Raw genomic sequence first — 22,844 nt, 5'->3', positions numbered from 1 at the left:
TCAGGTCATGATCCCGGATTCCCCGGATGGAGTCCCACATCGGGCTCCCTGCTCAGCGGGGAGTCTGGTTCTCCCTCTAACCCTACCCCCTCTTGTGCTCTCTCTCTCACTCTCTCTCTCAAATAAATAAATTTAAAAAATCTTAAAAAAAAAAAGAATGTAAGTTCATTGAGCACACGGATTGTGCCTCATCCTTTTTGAACTCCAAACCAAATACAGCATGTGATCTATGCTAAGGAATTATTACTTGATGAATTGAATTAAACACAAGATATATCAGGTTTTCTATTCCTATACTATCTTGAAACTCATGTTTACCAATGTCTTTTGTGATAAATGTGACAAAATATTCAGATATTTTATAACAAGAAGGTTTAGAACAGATACATTATTTTCATTGATAGAAATTACCAGTCAGCAAACTTTTTACACACCTCTTTCCTGACACTCAACTCTACTTTTGCAACACAAAAGCAGCATAGATAAATTGTAAACAAACGAGTGTTCCAATAAAACTTTCTTTAAAAAAACAGGTGACCCGCTAGATGTGGCCCTTATCTGGAATAGTCTTTCTCAACCAGGATTACATAAGAGCATAAGCCTCAAGCATCATTTATATGCTGAATTAAAGAAGAATTAACTTCTTTTACATCTAGACTAGTAGTAGTTATGTAGCATCTTAGGAGAATTGAGATAGTTACTCAAACTGTTTTCTTTTTTTCTGTGGTTCAGGTGAGCAACCATGGCTGACAGAAAGGCTTATCTAGACACTATACTGGTGGAGAGAGTCCACTATATATATTCCACTATATTCATGGATAGGCCTAAGACTATGTTACATTTTCAGCATGCAATATCATTGATTCAAATAGATCTTCTTTTCAAACAAATCCCCTTAAGTCTTTTCCACTTGAGCTTTTTTTTATTATGCCTGAACTGAAAACTGCATGTTATCATTGTCAATTATTTTCTTGTGGGTTTTAGCAAGAAAGCACCCCTCCTTTTTTTTTACATAGATTGTTAACCAGGTAGTATACTCTTCAATCTATATTTTATGAACTTGAAACTAGATATATATATAGCTAAAATCCAGGCTGAAATTCTTATTTAAACATCTGGGGAATATTTTAATTGAATTTTATATGTACCACTGAAGCAACTTTTGGTATTCAATACTCCATTAAAGTTGTTTAGATATTACCAAGGCCAAGAAACCTGAAATCACCCTTGATTCCTGTCTTTCATTTCATTCAGTCTATTAAGAGATTCCATTGGCTCTCCTTTTCAAAGCATATCCATTTCTTCCCCAGCAACCATGTTGGTTCAAGTTGTCCTTATCTGTCCTCTGGATTACTGCAGTATCCTCATAACTAATTTCTGTTTCTATCTTGTTTCTTTCCATCTCTTCTCAACATAGCTGCTGGAGAGATCCTCTTAAAACAGACGTAAGATACACAAGTGTTTCCTTTGCTCAAAACCCAAGGCATAATCAACTTTAGATGGATAATAATCTGTGAAAGGGTGGAGGGACCTGTCAACCTCTCACAGACTGTGACAGGTTTCAGACTAGCACAGAGCACACCTGGCATTTGAGGCTCTGTTATATGACCAGAGGTTCCTTAATTTATATCTATATTCTGATGATTTTATTCATGTTAGTAATTTAAAAAATAATAATACCATAGAGCCTTTACTCCTACTTCTGAAATAAGTCCTAAGACCCTTAGCTCTGGATTCCAGTCCTTTCTATTAAACTTCACTACGGTATGGCATTAACTTTATTATCTGTATATTTGCTTTTCATCTTTGAAATAAAATTCATAATACAGATCCTATGTCTCTTGAATCATCTACAAGTAACAAATGAGAAAATGTTTATGGCAGGAATGTTTTAAAATTTAAAGAATTACAAATAACAAGAGCTTATTTTATAGGCATTTAAAAGTATAGAAACAATACCACTTCATTGGGGTCCAAAGCAAAGTAGAACCATTTGTCCATGAATTCCCGGCGAAGTATTTGGATGTGAGGATGGTCGAAATCTGAGTAGTGCCCCTCCACAAGGGCTCATAGACTTCAGATATTATATAGGACTTAGAAAATGGTAAGGGAATAAAGGCTTTTAACCCTAGCCTTCCTGTTGATTATGACGGACCTTTGAATTACATTACTAAGGTATCTTATCCATCCTCCTCTTCTCCCAGTTGTGGTCTGAGATCATGTATCAGGGTCAAATACGAGGTTTAGGGCTGAGATGAACAAGATTTTATTTGTAGGGATATGTATAAAGTTCTCTGTGTCCCAAGGATCTTAGGACTCTTAATAGCGCCCTCCTCTTCACCACGTCCTCTTGCTTCAGGGAATACTCCCAAGCCTTGCAGTCTGAATCTGCCCACTCCACCTAACCCCTTCTTAGGACCCTTCATTTCAATGTTAGCTCTTGATTCCAAACTTTCTCTTTAAACTTAAAATTATATAAAGTCTTCCTGTGCGAAATGCAGTCTGTGGTTTCTCTCTGCTCCAAGCTCAAAGCTGTGGATCGCCTCTAGTTACTCCCACAATCAAATGTGGCTTTTGTGGACTCAGTCAGGTCAGAGTTCTGAAAGCCTAGCTTGAACAAGAGAGGAAGTCAGACACCACTTTTCGAGAAAATATTCTCTCTTTTCCCTGATAACAAAGGACTCAAGATGGTTTCTGTGAGAACTCAACCTTGTCTTTCTTCATCAGAAGTAATTTTTAGAAGTTCAGAACCATTATATTCTGTTAGATGTTAAAGGAGAGTACAAGAGGAAAAAAGAAAGACACATATTCCACAAATAAAGTGCAAACTGACTATTCCAATCACCTAACTGCCTATGCCTTATAGTTTGGTTTCTTCAACTGGCAGATTCCAAAAGTTATCCTCACACATAATTCCAAATCTCAGTTGAATCTCCAAAAATTGAGTATTTTTCAAACAGCTGTTCTATACATTTCCTTAATAACAGATACACAAATAAGCAAACAAGGCAGTTGTGTGTGTGTGTGTGTGTGTGTATAACTTCCTAAAGAAATATACATTTCTCTTGAGCTCCAGGTAATGTGAACTTCGAACTTCTTTACGTTAGTTTTCCCAATTATTACAGACAAATTCAAATTTGTTTTTACATTTGTATTTGATACCTGTGTAACTTTTAAACCTTCAGCACAGCAGCATGAAATCATTGACCAATGAACTGAATTTTAAAACAAAAATATATATCTAGCATCTATTAATCACTTATTAGGTACCAGATACTACTCAAAACTCTGCAGATTTTATGTCTTTGATGCTAAAGGCAACACCTGAAATTTATTTCATGGTTATACCCACTTTAGTGATAACAAAGAAGGTACAGAAAATCGTAAATGTGTGTGGCAGAGCAGGGATTTAAACACAGAATATAACTCCAGAGTCTTTGCTCATAACTATTTCTGTTTTTTTTCTTAATTAATGTCATGAGGTACTAATTTTGTGCAGTCATCAAAAAAGAAAGCCTTCAAAGAAATTCTCATTGCAAACAAAATATTCATGACTAGAAATAATAAAAAGAAGGCCAGGTCTGAAAACATAACCACTCCCACAAAACTGATTCAGCTTCAGCCAGGGAAGCTGATGTGCCTATTAAAATATTCTAATTAGCTGTCTTTTATTTATTTATTTTTTTGTTTCCCATCTTTATCTCTTCCATAATCTTCAAATAGAAGTAGACATGTAGTTGTTAAACTCACAACAATAACTTACTAGAAAAAGGAAAAGCCGCATACTGTTAAGATTTTCATTGCAAAATAAATGACAGCTTTTCTAAAAATAGTCATTGTTAGCAATAAAAAATCTTGAAAAATTTTCAAGCAAAACAACAGAAGTTGAAAACTCTTTGCATTCAAAAAAAATTCTGAAAAATGCTAGGTCAACCTTGTAACCATTTTTGACCCATCTTTGCACATTTTCCAAGACTATGCCAAGAGAGAACATTTACATTAAAACAAACAAACAAAAAACCATTAGAAAAATTCCTCTCACAGTTACTGGGTGCTTGCTGGTGGGAGTGTTAATCATTACAGTCTTTTGCAAAGTTATTTGTTAAGCAACTAATACCTGCTCCAGGAAATCATTATGAGGAAATAATCAGAAATGATGATCAAGATTTATATACAATGATATTCATAATTAAAACTGATTAAAATATAATTTAAAATCATGGAAATTTAGAAGGCATAGGAAAATATTCCTGAATAATATTGTTTTATAAAGCACTAGGCAAGTGTGAGCAGGTATGTGTGTATAATTTGATTTCCAAAACATAAAAATACACCCAAAGCTTCATTAGACTCTCCTTTATACCAGAGGGTTCATTAGGGAAAAAACTGTGTTGTTCACTTTCATGTCTCCAGCACCTAGTTCAATATCAGGAACATAATTAATGCTCAGTGCAAAACAACAACAACAACAAAAACCCAGAAAATTAACAAATGAATTAATATTTATTGTTGGATTCCTGATAAGGAGTTCTTTAATGACCAATCATTTCCAACTCCTAAGTTGACTGTCCTTGATAGATCAAGCACATCTACACAAACAGATATTCTCAATTCAAAGGAAGGGTCGTTTGCATCCCCCTTTTAATTTTGCAAAATCAGGCAGCAGAGTATTTTTATTTGTTCATTTAAAAAGAGATAATAGCCTAGGTAACTACCTCATAGTGTTCTTGTGCAGCTTAAATGGCACAAAGGCATGAAAAGTATTTAACACACAAGCATATAGCACTAAATAAGTAAGAGCTACAGTTAACATAGTAAACTGAATCCCTTAGGATCTATTGAGATGCACTATGAAATTTTTGTTTTCTTTGACTGCTTTTAGTTCTTTTTTCTGTAGTGTCCATCAATAGCAGCATGTTAGCTAACAATGTGTCTAACACTTAGGAGATGTTGCCTTATTATTCCTTACTTAAAAGCCCATAATGGCTCCCCAATGTCTTCATAACAAAATCGAAACGCCTCAAACTGACACAAAAGATGTTTGATGGGCTGGCACATTTCTACCTCTCCTGTTCCATCTCTCACTGGTGTCTTGTATGCCCTCAGCCAAACTAAATTACTTGCATTCCCTGAACTCTCTACTTTAGGCTGCATATTCTTTATCCTAGTTTGCAATACAATTTTGCCTTGATCTCAGTTCTAATCTTCCCTTAAAATTCACCACAACTGTCACCTTCCTCAGGAAACTTTCTCTGTCCTCCCTCTTCCAGTGGGACCTGGGGTTCCCCTTTACACATGCCTACGTAACTCCGATGTCATCGCAGCTTTCCTTGACTGACTTCCCCTTAGACTGGCACCTGTTTAAGGTCAGCTTCTGTGTCTTAGTCATTTTTCTGGTGCCCAGCACAAAGCATGGCCCAATGCAGAAGCTCAATACATAGTTATGGGGTGAATAAATTATCTAGCATAGTGTTTTCAGATGGATTAGTATGGATACAGGAGTGAAGCTGGTGAAATCATTTTATTGGTGTGCTACATTGAATTAGTTAGAAATTACAGTACTCAGGTTCGAGATCCAAAATGGCCTAAAGTTTCAAAGAACATTTTAATTATTTAGGGCAGATTTACCAAAGAGGCCAATTAAGCATAAAAGCACATTTAAAATGGACCTCGTTTTCCAAGGTTACCTTGCAAATTGGAAGTGAACCACTTTATGTTCATAGGCATTTCATAGGCACACCTCTTTTTCTAATATAGTGCTTTATTGTTATGGGCTTTGATCATCTGCTTTTTTCTTCATCATTAGCATATGTGTGATCTTGCGTTTGATGAAGGCATTTTGTATTTCAAATACAACTAAGACTCCTTTCCTAAAATAATCTAATAGCTAATGGGAATGCCTTGATACTATGTTTTCTAACAAAATAAAAAATATATATTTGATACTATGTTTACCTTAGTCCTTAATGTCTTCAAAGTAGAGACTTGGGGGAAAAAAAGAGAATACAGGAAACAAAAAGTCAGTGGTATGGTTTATTTCTTGTTGGAATATGTGAGTCATGCTACTGATATTTAGGTAGACACATAAAATCCAGTGTACAGTTACTGACAAACAGTGTCAGTGTCTACCAATGAAAAATAAGGCTTGGGTAGATTAAACTGAAACCAATAAAAATTTACAAAGAAATTTTTAAAAACTAAGCCAAATTTCTTTTGTAAAGCTGAATAAAAGGCAGAAAAGAGGGACTACCAAGTGACACAAAAGGTCAATAAACATAGAGAGAAATATCTCACTTGCCTAGAAATACACCTTCCTCATTTATAAAAGGAAGCTAGTGTTTCCTTATAGTGTCATAGATGTCAAATATAAGGTCATAAATGTTACAGATGTCATTATAAGGTGACAGGCAGAGTAGGCACACATTCAACTAGGGAAATATAAAGTCATATATATCTTTGGAAAGTAACTTACTCATATTTATTAAAATAAAAAATGCAGGTACTCCGTAACCTAATCCTGCTTCTAAGAATTTATCCTACCACATTATCAAAATTACTTAAAGCGTACATAAATGTATGTTCACTATACCGCGTTTTGTGTCAGCAAAAAACCAGCAACAACTTGATGCCCATTAAACTATGTATGAGGACATACATTATTATACATTCACACGGTGGAATACTATACACTCATCAAAAGATATACATATTTTATTTTAACACTTTTAGAAATAAATTTTTAAAAGAGTATCTTCCACTACTCAAAGTTAGGATCTTTTTGGAGTTATGCATTCTCTTATAATTTAATACACATATAAGGAAATACTCCATTGAGACTGTTCAATTAAAAAAAAGATTTAGGGCACCTGGGCGGCTCAGTTGGTTAAGTGACTGCCTTCGGCTCAGGTCATGATCCTGGAGTCCCGGGATCGAGTCCCGCATCGGGCTCCCTGCTCAGCAGGGAGTCTGCTTCTCCCTCTGACCCTCTTCCCTCTCGTGCTCTCTACCTCTCAATTTCTCTCTCTCAAATAAATAAATAAAATCTTTAAAAAAAAAGATTTATATTATTTTACTTTAAACAAGACGAAACCAGAGAGGGAGACAAACCATAAGAGATTTTTAACCATAGGAAACAAATTGAGGATTGCAGAAGGGGAGGCGGGTGAGGGGATGGGGTAACTGGGTAATGTAATGAGCAGTGGATATTATATAAGACTGATGAATCACTGAACTCTACCTCTGAAACTAATAATACACTATATGTTAATTAATTGAATTTAAATTAAAAAAATAATAACAAAATTGAAAAGTACAGCATAGGGAATATAATCAATAATACTATAATAACACCGTATGGTGACAAAGGGTAACTATACTTACTGTGGTATTTTATTTTATTTTATTTTAAAGATTTTATTTATTTATTTGAGACAGAGAGAATGAGAGAGAGAGAGCACATGAGAGAGGGGAGGGTCAGAGGGAGAAGCAGACTCCCCGCCGAGCAGGGAGCCCGATGCGGGACTCGATCCCAGGACTCCAGGATCATGACCTGAGCCGAAGGCAGTCGCTTAACCAACTGAGCCACCCAGGCGCCCTTACTGTGGTATTTTATAATGTACATAATTGTGGAATCATTATATTGTACAACTAAAAGCAACATAATAATGTAGGCTAACCATACTTCAATAAAAAAATGCAGGAAAAAAAAAAGACTTAGGGAGGTACCATAGTATTCTGAACAACTAAATGACACATTTATGACAAAACTGGACATTCAAAATAATTACTTATATACAATAATAAATTTGATTTCTATTTCTCAAAGTAAATACACTACATGATTTAGCCTTTTTCTTTGCTTCAATCCAGTCTTTTCCTTTATAACAGATTGTAGAAATAAATTAACTCATTCATTATTCTATGACATTTCACTATTTAAGCTGTCACGCTTTTATTTTAAAGAAGAATCACTTGTAGATGCTTAGTGCCTTTCTTCTTATGCACTTTTTTTTTTTTTTTTTGCATTCCTTCAGAGTTTTTCCCTGCTATTTGCTTTAATCTGTAAGATCATGTATGGGAAAACTAAAATGAATTTAATGAGAGAGAAAATATAACATGCTCCTATTACTGACATCTCATGAATTCTGCAATACTTGTTTACACTTAAGTATTTTAAAATCACTATTAAAATGAGCTGACAATTAAAATTATACTTTATTTGTAATCAACAATATTTGGCACCTAAAAAACAGCAGATGATGCTAACTCAACAGTGATGGAACCTACAATAAGGCTCCCCCTCTCTTTCCTATTAGCTTGATGTTCTGAATGGTTGGCAAAAAGTATATTAAAAGGAACCTTGCACTTAGGATAAAACCCACTGTTTCTCAAAAATCTTGAGGATTAATCAGTATGTATATAATCATATTCTGATTAATACAAATAATACACAAACCCAAATGCATAATATTGATATTCATCAACATACTGTGCTTACATAATTAAACAAATAAAAATATATATTGCAAAAAATTCCAAATATCATGTCACAATTATTTCGATTTCATTATCCATTTCTCTGATTTCTGACTCATGTTTCAATTTGACTACTCTTTCACGTTTACTTTGATATTCAGTCCTGGATTCTAAAGACTATCATTGGCTTTTTCCATCAACTCAGATTCTTATATTCAAACTTCTTAGTGCCCATCATCTGGATGTTTCAAAGTCACCTCCAATCCCATGCCCTCAAAATTTACTTTCCCTGTATCTTCTCTTTATGAATATGGTTCTATATACACATGGATGCTTTTCTGCCTGACGTCCTTCTTTCAAAACAGAAATCTGGGAGTCATTCTAAACTCCCCTTTTTCTCATTACTACACATCTACTAAATCATCAAAACTTACAAATTCTATCCCAGATATATTTCTGGGATCTCATTCCCTCTCTCCTTTCCCATAGTCCTCATCATCTCTTACCAAAAGTCTCACCAAAGTTTCCACCATATCAGCACCACACACCTGGAAGGAGCTTAAATTCCCAGCACACACATTTTCTGTTCCTCATGGTTGAAACAGTTCTTACAATATTATATTTTTTCCATAAGATTATGAGTATCAAGAAAAAGATGCTTTCTAGATTTTAATTCTTACGTAGCTTTTCTATTTTGGGAAAACAGCGTAGAAGAGTGGAAAAATGTATTGAATGTGTTTCAAATAGATCAGTTCTACAATTTCAGAGTTCAAAAGCTGCCTTTATGCTTATTTAAACTTGGCCAAATTATGCAAATACCCAGAGACACAGTCTACTTATTAGCAAAATGAGGATATATCCTGATACGTGTCCATTTCTTGTGAGATTAAGTTAGTAGATTAGTTACACAATCTTCCAGTCTCCATTTATCAACTCTACTATACACTTACCTTACCTTACACATACCAGCATTTATATTTTTATTTGGTTGTTGTTATGGGTTAAATTGTGCTTTCTCACAAAGGTGTTAAAGTCCTAACCCCCAGTACCTGTGAATGTGACCTTATTTGGAAATAAGATCTTTGATGTCCACATTAATATGAGGTCATCTGGTTGGGTCCTAATTCAATATGATTGTCTCCTTATAAATCAAGGAAATTTGGACACAGAGACAGACACTTACAGAGGGAAGACCACGTGAAGACACATAAAGAACACCATCTACAAGCCAAGGATCCACAAGGCAACACCAGCTAGGTGAGAGGTATGGAACAAATTCTACCTAGCAGCTCTCAGAAGGAATTAACCCTGCCAATGGCTTGATTTCAGATTTTGAGCATTCAGAACTGTGAGACAATAAATTTCTGTTGTTTAAGCCACTCAGTTTACTGTAAGCCACTTTGTTACAGCAATCTCAGTAAACTAGTGAAGTTGTTTTACTGTATTTTATACAAATGTGTTCATGCTTTTGAACTATTTTAGAAGGTTAATTATGAAAAGACATGCACCTGGGCTAGGTAGATCATTTGTCATACTGGCTTAGTAAAGAACCATAGATAACTAGATAATTAATGAAAAATAATGATAATGCCAGACATGAAATTCTATCAAACCTACATGAAAACATGTTGAATAAATAGCCCTTACATTCTACAGAGCCAAAAGGAAGGCTTCATGATCAAAAGAGGAAGCTACATGAAGTCATTAATGTAACATTTTTCCTTAACTCCTCCCTGTATGTCTACCATATGGAATTCTATGTAGCTCTCTCTGACTAACTGTTCTGTATTGCTCAAGGCTCTATTAGAGAGATGAGAAGCCACTTTAGTTGTGGGGGGATTTGTCACAGCATAGTAAATGACTGACTCACTGGGAGGGCTGAAGAAATAGACTTTAGGTTAAACATTACTAACCAATCTTAAAGACATCCCACAGAACCAGGATCCAGGGGAATTGCTATCTCTTCCCCCAGTCAGGAAGTCTCTGGCACCACTGCAGCGAGCAGAAAAAACAACAAAAGCAGTAGCTGCTCCAGAACCACAGCATATCTGCTACAACCTGCACCAGTGAGATGTGCCACATGCCCTGCCGCTCAGCACCCACAGAGCACCTGACAAGATCCTGACACTGCTGCTGATTCTGCATCAGAAGCCGCACGTGCCTCTCTAGTGTGCTTGTCAGCCAATGGAGCAGAAATTACAGAACAAGAGCTTTCTGAGAGGGCATGAGATTAAACCTATATCACATCTGAAGCTCTGACTGCAAGAGAATCTTGAAAATGGAACTTGTAGTTTGCCATGTTCTGCTATTCATCAAGCCCCATTGGAACAAGGGTGGGATGGTGTTGAGCACCAATTCACCATAGCCACCAGATAAACTAGCAACATTGGTTTGCTATGGAAGCACCTTAGATGCCCAATGAAATGCCTAGCATAGGAGTCCTTACTCTTCATTGCCCCTTCCAGACTACTTGCTTCCTGAAAACTCCTTGTTTTGAAGCCCAAACTCTCAGATTACACTGCCTGCTACCTTTCTTTTTTGAAGTAATTTTTACATGTAATTTAATTATATTTAATTACTCATTTCTTAAAGATTTTAACACCTAGCTCACTGCCACTTTGTTTTTTCCAGTCAGAATTCCCAATGGTTCAATATCTACGGAGAAGAATCTTGACCTTCTTTTTTTTCAATGATTCAATCCTCAATCATATCTCAGCCACCTTCTTTCAAGGTTATGCTCTGTCCCACTAATAACAATAACTATACCCAAATTCCCATAATTTCAATTATAAACATCTCATTTTATATAAACCATCTTCTACTGTCTCACATACCCAAAACTCAGCAATTCTTCAAGGCTAGAAAGAGCATGCTCACTGCATATCATCTCTTTTTTTTTTTTCAAAGTGAATGCATATCATCTCTTTATACTTTCTGATGCCCTCACATGCTTAGCTGCCCGTCTTAATACCACAACTCATCATTATAATCATCATTAAAATCTTGTACACTGTCACCTTTTCAATCATCTCCTTCTCTTCCCTAACATTCTCTAAACCACTTTTCCTGCCTTATAGTTTTCTGTGACATCTATCTATCTATCTATCTATCTATCTATCTATCTATCTATCCATCCATCTGCCTCTTTTCCTATTCAGGTATAATTTCCATGAGGTCATAGACTCTGTTCTTTACTGCTGTTGCCTCAGAATGTAAGACAATGTAAGAACTCAATAAATATTTACCAAGTAAATCAACAACATAATTATCTAGTAATAATTCCTTAATTTAACTAGAACACTATACATGTTCAAATATTTTCTTGAATAAGTGAGTTATACAGAATTAAAATTCTAAGATGAAGCAAACCCTTAAAATTTTATTTGGTCTATCCATTAAAGGTAAGTGGAAAAGTCTATTATAAAGTCAATGACATACAAAAATACAAAGGCAATATTTTTGCTATATATTGTGAAATTTGAATATATATCTTTGAAAATTTTCCTTTTCTATTTCCTCTTATAAAATTTCCCAGCTTCTTCATGATAATTACTTGAAATAAAGCAACAATACAATTTTCAAAGATTAAAAATATATGAGATAACTTATTGAATGAATTCTTAAATTGGTCAACTAAAATAACTATAAGTTATATTAATATTGTACTGAAATTCTTATTCTCTTCTAATTGATTCTACTCTTCAATCCGTTTTTAAGGAAGGAAATTAAATAGCTTGAAAATATTTAAAGATTCACTTTAACAATGCCTTTCAGCAGCTCCCAAGTTATTAATTACATCAGGTAAATCAACCATGACAATCTATTAATAGGAAATGGAGAAGAAAATTAAATTAGTAAAAACTGTTAAATTGATTAGCTAATTATAGAGACCCATATTACATAAGCTTGCAATAGGAGAGCCTATATCCATAAACTTACATGCATGTTACTTTGATTGTTTACAGCAATGTTGTTTTCATTACTATAATGAACCATCCAAATATCTACAGTATGTCAAATTGCATGAAATAGTATACTTCAAGAAATGTTTCAAGTCCTTGCGTTAATTAACATGCTCCTAAAATCTACACAGTTTAAGAGGTAGAAGCATATCACACAAATGCGATGTAGAGCTTATCATAATAATACTCGTAATGAATCAGTTTTCAAATGGAATTATCTGTGTTTAGGTATTTGTAACTACAAACAGTATGCAAGAAACAATGCAAAAGACAATTGTTATTTCCTTCCCTTTTTCCTTTCTTTCCTTCCCTCCCCTTTTTTGGTCATCTACTCTGTGCCAGCCACTTTGACAGTTTTGACTGAATAACACGTAACAAAACACACAAATGAACTGAGATCTGAAGGATAGAAAGCAGTCAGTCAAGAGAACAGCTGTGAGGGAGGGGGTCAGAAGTGGTGACTGTCTTTCCTGAGAGCATCCACACAACTTTCCACTGGTGGGAAAAGCAGTGTATATTCTAAGAGCCAGTGTGCTGGGAACAGAGTGGGTGACTGTAAGTGTGTTAAGAGAAGAGAGAGAGTAGGTAGGCAGGGTTGATACCATGCAGTGCCTGGCAGCCAAGGAGGGAGACTGGATTCTACTGGAAGTGTGATGAGAAGCCATTTTCGGGGAGGGAGGGAAGGTGGAGGAGTGCCAAATTATCAACGTATTGTAAAAGAAACTTCTTTTTATAGGCTACCCAATTTTGTATATAATGTTAGAGAATCACATAAATCCAAAAATTACAGTACATTAAAAAAAGGAGTGGTGCTAAATATTCATAAAAGAATTACTAGACTGTAGGGCGCCTGGGTGGCTCAGTTGGTTAAGCGACTGCCTTCAGCTCAGGTCATGATCCTGGAGTCCCTGGATCGAGTCCCGCATCGGGCTCCCTGCTCAGCAGGGAGTCTGCTTCTCCCTCTGACCCTCCCCCCTCTCATGCTCTCTCTCTATCTCATTCTCTCTCTCAAATAAATAAATAAATAAAAAATCTTTAAAACAAAACAAAACAAAACAAATACTCAAAAAAAAAAAAAAACAAAGAATTACTAGACTGTAAATAAATGATTAGCGGTAACGGAAAACAATGTGTTCCTGACACTTAGAAATTTCAGGAGTCACATGAAAGAAAGTGTGGTCTAATGATCACTAACAAAAGATCAAAGTGAGTTTCCAGCCTTCTGCATGCCCTAGATAACAGCCACTAATAAATGCTGCTTATACAGTAACTCTGGTGAGTGGTAATTTGAAATATTAATCATAGAATTGAGTGGATGGAGGTTTATTCTGATCTTTACTAATCACTAATTCTTTGGATAAGAGCCAGTACTTGCAAGCACCTGCAATTTATGAGCCACAATAGTAAGTGTGGTCTATATATGCAGTGAGTGTGTAATAAAACTATTTTCTTAATTGAAGTATAATTTTGAATAGCAGTAGGTCATCCAAATTGAGAGATTTTGAAATGTTAATAGACTTTGTTAAAATCACTGTACATTTTTATATATAATCTATGTTATTATATTATGAAGATGTTAAATTATATCCAGACTGCTTGATTCTATATTATCAAATTTACATCATAGATTGTTATGTAAAGACAAGAGGAAGGATCGACATTTGCAACTGTTCTTATTCCAACCAAGCATAATCAGATAATACACTTATCTAAGAGAAGAAATTAGGAAGAATAAAGGAAAAATATTTAAAATAGCTATTCTCACCTATTTGTTCCATAATAGCTTTTTGAAAATATTAAATCTGTAGATTTAAAAGAAGAAAAAAATATAAGAAATGTGAACTGGACTGAAAGCACTCATTATTTAAGATATTTAAAGCTAGCTATTTAATTGCTTCGAAATAATTTGTTGCAGGCTCTATTTTTCTCTTGGTTCCACTGCCTACACCTTCCCAGGGAATGAGTAAGTACTCTCATATGTACATAAATACCCTCTTTTTAGAAATACACGTTGCCCATCTAGTGTGGATTTTATATATATATATATTTGCAAAATTTAATGTAACTCTACATGTCTTCCGGGTTCAGAAAGATATGATACATTAAAAGAGAGTATTATATCTATCTAAAGATTGGCTCTATGAAAAAATGTTTTCAAAATTCTTATACAGAATGCTTTAGACATAGAAAAATTTGAATCAATCAGTACTACATCTCTTTAGAACTATTTCTGAATAAGAAGTTACACAAGCTTTTTGCCCACAGACTCCTGCTGGTTCAGTACTATAATTCACCCTACCTATTGTGCAAGACTTACCTTTATAAAAGTTACATCACTTCTTCATTTCACTCCACTTTGTTTCCCTCCTATCCAAATTTTTCCTCAGAAGCCCTTTCCATAATAAATCATTCTCTTATTTACTTGCATTCTTCATAGAATGCTTTCCCATTTGCCTGTTTTGACTGAAATGGAGCTTTATTTGGAATGCATTGCTCTACCAGGCTCTTATCCATGGATACAATACCTCTTATTAGTTAAGGTGATCTTCACTTCTGCAACAGAGAAACCCTTCCATCTTAATAGAAGTTTTTCTAATCAGTGGCCTGGGAAACTTGGCTCCACCCACTCACTTCAGAACCCAGGCAGATGGAGGTTGTATGGTCTTTAACATGTTGCTTCTAGTTTGAGGACAGTGGATGGGGAAAAAAGGGGAAAGGTTAGAAAATATTATTGCCAACTTTGTGTTCCCTTCCCAGTTTCAAGAAACATTAAGTAAAGGAACTGAATTATTTTGAAATAATTTTGGTTGCTGAACTGGGTTCTTTGGATGGCAAAGTCTCTCTGGGACTGAACCAAGTAAGTTACAGATTTATTCTTGTCTCATAGTCACATTTATACAAGTTGCTAAATGAATTTGACTCATTACTCACTAGACTGTAAGTTCTTGGTGGCAGGGAAAGCATAACATTTACCTGCATATCCTTATCATCTAAGAGGTGCTTTGCACAAAGTACCTTTTGTAAATATTGATGGATGAATGAATGGGTGGATGCATAGACAAAAGTGAAAATGCCTGTGATCATTCTCCACTGTCTACAGAGGAAATTCTAAACTCTTTATGACATATTATGATATGGCCATACATAGTCAAAGCTAAAGCCATTTTTTTCTTATAAACATTTTGGTTGAATATTGGACCTATTTCTCTATTCCACATTTAATCACTTTAGAACTCCATATACACTTCTGCTCATTTCAGTTCAGTACCTACATGCCCTTTCCTCTCTTATCTAAAAACATCTTGGGGCAACTGGGTGTCCTAGTTGGTTAAGCATCTTTCTCTTGATTTCAGCTCAGGTTGTGATCTCAGGGTTGTGAGATCAAGCACTGCCTTGGGTTCCATGCTTAGCAGAGTCTGCTTAAGACTATCTCTCCCTCTCTCTCTGTGCTTTGTGTGCTTCTCTCTCTCTCTCTAATAAATAAATAAATCCTAAAAAAATAAAATAAATAAATAAAAATAAAAATGTCTTATTTTCCATAACCAAACTCACATTTTACCCATTGTTACCCATTGTTGGAAGTCTTCCTTAAGCCTCCGCTCCTTTAAATAGATTATACTTGGCTCCTATGGTGAATGGACCCTAGGGCCAGGGTCATGACACTGATTTTTTTTCCCTCTGTTGTTCATTTTCTATACATCCCTTTTCTTTTTTTTATTTTTAAATATTTTATTTATTTATTTGAGAGCAAATGAGAGAGAGCATGAATGGGGTGGGGGATAGAAGGAGAGGGAGAAGTATAGACTCCCCGCTAAGCAGGGAGCCCAACACCCGCTTGATCCCAGGATCCCAGGATCATGACCCAAGTAGAAATCAAGAGTCAAACACTTAACCCACTGAGCCACTCAGGCACCCATATATATCCCTTCTCTTGAGTGCAGACAGGACCTGTGACTTGCTCCTAGTCAACAGATTATGGCAAAGTTAAAGAGATTTTGCATATGTAATTAATGTTCCAAATTCACTGATTTTGAGTTAATCAAAAGTATTATTATTTTGGGTGGGGTTGGTCTTTTCAGGTGGAAAGTCTTAAAAGAGGGACGGGCCCCCGTTGAGATGAAAGACTCTTCTGTTGACCTTGAAGGGGAATGTAGCTAGCTGGTCTCTAAGAGTTGAGGGCCTCCTCACTGCAGTCATGAGGGCCTGAATTCTGCCAACCTATGAGCTTGAAAGAGTACCCCAGGCCCCAAATGAGTACTGAGATCTGAGTGATTGAAGCCTTAATTATGGGCTTGTGAGAATGAGCAGAAAACCCAGCTAAATCATGCCCAGATTCCAAAACCAGGATGACTGTGATATAATAAATGTGTATTATTTTAAAATGCTATACTTGTGGTAATTTATTATTCAGCACTAAAAAAGTAATACAGATATTTTATGTATGTTCTCCCAGCAGTGTGTATTAACTCAGTTACAACACTTAACATGCTATATCTCTGGCTCATTCACATCTTTTTTTCCTGTGAGACTCTGAGTTCCTTGAAGGCAGGAACCACCTCTAATCTGTAAAATTCAGTGAATCAGTAAATATTTTTGTTGGTTTGATTAATATACTTACACAATAAAACTCCCATACATTTCCCTCTACTCTTGTCTAAGAAATCCAATCATTGATAAAAGAAATAAAGTAAAAATATCAGGAAATTATTATAAACATCTAGGTCAGTAGTGGTATTGCTGGCTCCTTTTATCCTAAGTATCAAGATTTTAGAACAATTATTTACACCTCCTACATGTATCCCAGGCAGTCTGAAAAAAGCCAATTAATCTCCTAACTTCAGAGAATCTTTTTGATTTGAGATAGTCAGCATTTTTATTTTCTTGTCCTCAGACACTGTCCTAGTGACGTACCCTCTGAATATTTTACTTGGAATTCTGGAATCACAAAGTGTTCTGTCTCCTCCTAGATGTGAATAAGGAGGTATGTGACCCTGGTTGCTAATGGAAGCCAATTTTGTGGCTGTGTTTTACCTATCTGATGATGGAGAAAATATCTCTGGAGGGCAGAACAGAGAAACAAAAGAAATTGTGTTCTTGATGACACTAGTTAAAGTATTGTACCACCAAGTGCTGAATCCTGCCTTATTTGGGGATTTTCAGTTACCAGTAAATCACGCCATAGTTTAAAACCAGTTTTAGTTGGGCTTCTGTTGCTTTAACGTAAAATTTGAACTGATAGTTTCTAAAGCTACATTCTCAAGGAACTATTAGGATTTAGTATAAAATAAACATTAATCATTCAATTAGTTGTTTGTTTATAAAAAATTATTAAGTAACTGAATTGATAATTGTGACATTTTGTTAATACTTTCCTCATATGATAATGTAAACCAAAAATAATACATTTCTTAATATTGAGTTACAAAGATAAAAATAACAAATATCAGATATTTTAAAATATTTAACACACTTGATTTCTTAATGATATTTAACTACTTATACCTTGATGGTTCTGATCTAGTCTACATATGATTTGTTTTAACTGATAGATATATTTATCATATTTTGGAATTCCCATAACAGAATGGTACTTATGCTTCTAGATGGGAGTGTGACCTAATGGTTAAAATAAAGGTTATTTTATTTTTTTATTTTTTATTTTTATAACCAATAAAAAATGGTTAAAATAAAATAAAATAAAATAAATGGTTTAAATTCTCTCTATGAGAATTTAAATTAGATTTTGATCAGAAGAACTAAGGCTATGACATAATAGCACAACTGGTGGGAAATTCAGTTAATTCTATAAAATAGTGATGACAAGAAGGATTAATTTTGAAAAATCCTTGCCAATTATATGATCAAGATGCTTGTGTCTTGATGTATTTTTTTGAACCATAACATTTTCTTTGCCTGTAGGAATTGGGCTAATCAATCTTATTTTAATAGATGTCAGCACTATATGGGTAAACTAAGAAAACAGACCAAGAAACTACATTTGGGCATCTGATGGAGTTTTTCTTTTCTCTTTCCACTGGACCATTTCCATCAACACACAAACATGCAATTTCAACCATCCGGAAAGTATATCATTAATCCTCTCATCTCCTACATGCTACCATCCCATTTTTTTCTGCTTCTTTTTAGAATAAGACTCTGAAAAACTTGTCTCTACTCATGGTATTTGCTTCCACTCTTTCTATTCTCTCTCAACCTCTCCTAACGCATCTTGAAAAGGTTCACAATGACCCTTCCCAGCCCCTCTCAAATATCTGCATAGTCCCTTTCTCACCTTCTTTGAGCTGTTGTCCAGATATAATCTCAGATAAACCTTCCCTAATACTTCCAGTGTCCCCATGCTTTACTTTTCTCTTTAGTGCTTAGTGTTCATCTGATATATATAATTATATTATATTATATTATTATATTATATTATATTAATCACCATTCACTCCCATTAGAATGCAAGTTCCACAAAGGAGGGTCTTTATTTTATTCACTTCTGTATCCTAGTTCCTAGAATAGTGCCTGGCCCTTAGTAGATACTCAATAATTTTTGTTGAATGACAGAGCACCATTTATCCAGTGAGCAAAAATTAGGGCAGCCGCCATCAGTAGACAGAGGCTGTCAGGGTACAGTCTTAAAGCAGACAGTTTGATTAAAAGACATCAAGAACTAGAGAGTGACATAGGTAATAGGAATTCAGAGATTCACCAAGAAGTAGGTAAAATGCACAGGACTCCACCTTCTAGAACGTAATTAGATATAAAGCAACAGCTTTCTACTGAAGAAAATATCCATACATATTTCATATGTTCTAGAGGGAGCATTTGTTTTGAAAAAAGCTGATTTTAAGTAGAAGTAGGCAAACTTCTAGTTATGAGGTGAATTAAAAGAAGTTCCTGACAATGGGAAGGAATTTGCATTCCATTAAAATTACAGAGTACTTATGTCTTCAGCTTTAAGCTATAGTGCCTTATAATTGTTTCTGCCTACAAAATGTAATTTAAGTTCACCAATTTGTAAATAAGTAAATAAACAGAAATATTACACCGGCAACACAATCTACAAAAAGTGTTATTAAAAGTATTTCCACAGCAACATCAGAATAATTACCTCTATAATCAGCAGCAGAGGAAATATGCTAAAGCCAAGCTTTATTTTTCTCAAAATCGTGGGACTACAGTGCTCACCCACACAACAGCATGAACAACAGAAAATTATATTTCATGTTTAAAAGTCATTGTACACTCTACAATTTAAGTAAACCAATGAGTATGAAAATATATATTTTATAATAGTAACTATGAAAGAGACACTGTGATATTTTTCAGTACCAGTAAAATGTATTATATTCTAACTTTGGATCATTTTTCTAAAATTAAAATACTGCAGCTAGAGTTCCAATTTTAGAAGAAGAAATGCAAAAAATCAAATATCCTAATTTATATCTCATTAATGAAACTTACTTTCTTCTCAATGTTAAGAAGAGCTCACCTGGAACTAAGAAAGGAATGGATTATCAAAGTCAATGTGTCAGAAGAGGAAAATATCAAACTGACAGCCAAAACGAGAATCATTTTTATTTTAATGGGTCACATTAAACTAAGAAATACCACCAAAGTAAACACTTTGCCATATTAAATAAAAATTTAAGTCCAATATATAAAAATGAGGTAATTATAAATTTCTCTAGCCAATCAAAAAAGATATCTGAGCCTAATGCTAATATTTCATTTACCTTTCCAGCATCAAGTGATGAGGCAATATCACATTTTTTGACTTAATATTTTTCTGCTGTTTCAATATACTATTAACCTTTGTATTTAATACTGCATAATTCTAGAATCATGAGTATTACATTAAAAAAACAAAACAAAAGTTTGCAGGGAAGGGAGAAAAAAAAGATGGGAGAAAGTCAGATGGGAGAATTAAAACCCAATCCAATAGTCCACCATGAGAATAACCTCCAAGGAGAATATAAGCTTTATATTTCTGTTCTAAACACTAAGAATACACTGGTGAGCAAGGCTATTTCTTGTTTTGTGTTATTTGATTTAGAACTCTGATTTTAAATAAAAATCATATTAAGTTTGCAGTATTGAAATATTTAAGGGAAATTAGTCTTGAATATATTTTTTATTAAGGTTTGAGAGTAATTTAAGCAATTTAAAATGATGTTATCTGTCAAACCATTTAAGCCATTAAAAGGAAAATCAAATTTATTAACTATATGATGCAGACCAAAACACAGAAAAAGATATTAAGTTTATAAATGGCAAAGTATAGATTTAACAAAAGCCTTATAAATGTTAAGACTTGCTAAAATTATGAGTAGAAAAGTATGATTTCTCATTTATAAATGAGAAAATTAAGTTTAGGACTTATAACTTTAAACCACTGAATATTAATTCTGAAAACCACAGTCATCATCAAATAAATATTTTCTATGTATTAAAATAGACCTCATGGTTGTATGTAAAGAGTGGAAATGGAGAGCAAAAATAAATAAGTAAATAAACATATGAATGCACATAATATATACTAAACTATAATAAATATATAAAATAAAATAAAATAATTCAAATATCTGGGGTCAGAGCACCTAGGCAGTCTTGAGTGTAACACTTCAGGCTATAAAGGCCAGAGTGAGGATTTGAAAGGTTTTTTTTCCCTCCAAAATCCTACACTGCGGGGCACTGGAAAGTTTTAACTGTGAAGGCATGAGATTGGATATGCATTTTTCAGTGATTGCTTTGGTTGCTATGGTAGGGAGACAAAAATGGAAGCACAGGGGCCAGTTAAGACTATGTTATATTTCAGTTAAGAGTTGATAGTGCTTTACATTGAAAGTAAATTAGGATGTTTGGATGCATGAAATCAGGTAAAGCTGGTAGAATTTGCTGATTTCCATTGGGAATTGGTGGATGGGAGACATAGAAGAAAAAGGAAGAGATTAAAAATGAATCCTAGAATTTCGGGTTGAGAATCTGAAAAGATGGTGGTGTTATTTATTGAGCCTAAAGAGAAACCAGTTTTGAAGGTGGAAAATCAAGACGTCACTTTTGAGGATGTCTGAGGTATCTATGAGACGTCCCAATGAAGATGTGACGTAGGCAGCTGGATGTACATGGTAGGGCTCTGTGGATGTCAGGGCAGGAGAAACACATCTGGAAACTTCTACCTGTGTATCTGGTTCCATGTTTTATATTAATATACTTCAAATTCATTTATATCAATTTCGTGGTAAGCCTAGAGCATAACTATCAACATATAATTTTGATTTACCACAGGAATATTTTTTTTAAGATTTTTTATTTTATTATGTTATGTTAATCACCATACATTACATCATTAGTTTTTGATGTAGTGTTCCATGATTCATTGTTTGTGTATAACACCCTATGCTCCATTCAATACGTGCCCTCTTGAATACCCATCACCAGGCTAACCAGTCCCCCCAAACCCCTCCCCTCTAGAACCCTCAGTTTGTTTCTCAGAATCCATAGTCTCTCATGGTTCGTCTCCCCCTCCGATTCCCCCGCCTTCATTCTTCCCCTCCTGCTATCTTTTTTTTTTTTTTAAACATATAATGTATTATTTGATTCAGAGGTACAGATCTGTGATTCAACAGTCTTGGCACAATTCACAGCGCTCACCATAGCACATACCCTCCCCAATGTCTATCACCCAGCCACCCCATCCCTCCCACCCTCCACCACTCCAGCAACCCTCAGTTTGTGTCCTGAGATTAAGAATTCCTCATATCAGTGAGATCATATGATACATGTCTTTCTCTGATTGACTTATTTCGCTCAGCATAATACCCTCCAGTTCCATCCACGTCATTGCAAATGGCAAGATTTCATTCTTTTTGATGGCTGCATAATATTTCATTGTGTATATATACCACATCTTCTTTATCCATTCATCTGTCAATGGACATCTTGGCTCTTTCCACAGTTTGGCTATTGTGGACATTGCTGCTATAAACATCAGGGTGCACGTACCCCTTCAGATCCCTACATTTGTATCTTTGGGGTAAATACCCAGTAGTACCACAGGAATATTTCTGATAAAAAACCGATGTTACTAACACTAAAATGTCAATATTTTTCTATAATATTAGTGTTATAATGTTGAGGACTTATTAGAGATCATTTATTACTCTTCATTTTATAGGTGAGAAATATAAGGTGCAAAAAGTTATAAATTATTTTGGTCAAAGATACAAAAATAATTTCAAAGAAATAACTTGGATTATTTTCCTAACATATCATTCGCCTTTCTCAAGGTAAGTTTTCCAGTTTTCTTATATCCAGTGAATGGAAGCCACGCCAGAAAATCAAACTGGCATAAATAGTATAGTATTTATTCATTAAAAAATGCCTACTGATTAATTAGTT

The 22,844-nt window shown here is 34.6% G+C and overlaps 1 protein-coding gene across 4 annotated transcripts in view; it reads right to left on the bottom strand.

The window, feature by feature from the left end:
• Window positions 1-22,844, bottom strand: part of PPFIA2 (PTPRF interacting protein alpha 2) — a 467,879-nt gene that overhangs the window by 230,960 nt on the left and 214,075 nt on the right. The window contains exons 1-2 of one of the 4 annotated variants that reach the window (XM_035002059.1): window positions 14,755-14,952; window positions 14,203-14,239 (exon numbers count right to left, since the gene is read on the bottom strand). The exons of 1 other annotated variant lie outside the window; for it this stretch is intronic. The gene's annotated coding sequence lies outside the window, so the exon portion shown is untranslated. 2 more of the 4 variants (XM_035002061.1, XM_035002060.1) reach the window with 2 other exon arrangements.

Source organism: Mirounga leonina, unplaced genomic scaffold (genome assembly GCF_011800145.1).
Source record: "Mirounga leonina isolate KUSES-001 unplaced genomic scaffold, KU_Mleo_1.0 Mir_126, whole genome shotgun sequence".
NCBI lineage: Eukaryota > Metazoa > Chordata > Mammalia > Carnivora > Phocidae > Mirounga > Mirounga leonina.
The sequence above is the reverse complement of the archived record's forward strand: the minus strand, read 5'-3'. Positions and strand labels throughout refer to the sequence as shown.